This window comes from Dipodomys ordii, unplaced genomic scaffold (genome assembly GCF_000151885.1).
Source record: "Dipodomys ordii isolate 6190 unplaced genomic scaffold, Dord_2.0 Scaffold39, whole genome shotgun sequence".
NCBI lineage: Eukaryota > Metazoa > Chordata > Mammalia > Rodentia > Heteromyidae > Dipodomys > Dipodomys ordii.
The window spans coordinates 3,162,073-3,163,201 of record NW_012267255.1 but is presented as its reverse complement, the minus strand read 5'-3'; the positions used below and the strand labels follow the sequence as shown (position 1 = coordinate 3,163,201).

The 1,129-nt window shown below is 40.8% G+C and overlaps 1 pseudogene; it reads right to left on the bottom strand.

The window, feature by feature from the left end:
- Positions 1-229: 229 nt before the first annotated feature.
- On the bottom strand, positions 230-769 carry LOC105987111 (annotated as a pseudogene).
- Positions 770-1,129: the final 360 nt, after the last annotated feature.

Sequence of the window (1,129 nt, the reverse complement as noted above, 5' to 3'; positions counted from 1 at the left end):
ATGTACAGGGATTACAGTTACATAAGTAAGGTAATGAATACATTTCTTGTCCAACATTGTTAGCCCCTCTCTCTTTTTATCCCATTCCCCCTCTCTCTCCTCCCAAGCTGTAAAGTTCATTTCCAACATAGTGTCTTGTGAATATCTCAGTTGCATTGGTTCCCACTTTGTTCTTTTTTTTTTAAATGATAACCAACATTCATTTATTTGCATTTATTTTATGCTGAATTTATTCCCTTGCCATAAGTTTTGGTTTCTTCAGTTTCTTCTGGGATACCTTTTACTTCTGTGCAACCTCCCCTTCTGGTTTAGGAACAATTTACTCCTTCTCAGTAAGGATCATCTCAGTGTGGCAAGGGTGGCTCATATATGGGTTAATCCTACCATGGGATCTGTTAAATTCGCCCCCTCATCTTGGGTGCTTTGTTCACCTGGATGTGCTCAATGACCAGGGAGTCTACATCTAAACCCTTCCATTCTGCATTACTCTCTGCATTCTTCAGCATGTGCAGTAGAAATTCAGCACTCTTTTTTGGCCACCCACCCTGTGTCCAGCCCCACTGTTTGCCAACTCCACCATTGTACCGCCAGAATGTCACATATTGCTTCTTTAACGTGACATCTTTCAGATACTTGGTCGCTTTTCGGATATGCATACCTTGATGGCCTGTGCTGTTTCTCTGGTGTTCTTAAAGTGAACACGAAGATCTGAACCTCTTGACTTCCATGATTTTAAGGGGTTTTCTGGGTCTAGAGAGTAGCGGCCCATTTTCACAAGTCACCTCAGGCCGATTATGCACACTTCGTTCTTTGTCTTACCATTTTGTTGTTTCCCTTCCCTTCCTCAGATCAGATAAATACATAGACACGACATGGTACCAAAATAAAAAACAGTTACAACAGGGGATAAACCAAAGGATGGAAAATGAAGGGAAAAAAAACCCATACAGTACATTCTGAAGTTAGATCCTTATATATTACCCTGCACCAGAATCAACTCTAAATGGATCAAAGACCTGGAGGTAAGAGCCGATACCCTGAAAATATTATAGGAAGGGATAGGTGAAACAATAGGGCTTCTTTCCACAGGCTGAAATTTCCTAAATGAAGATCCAGAAACACAACAAAT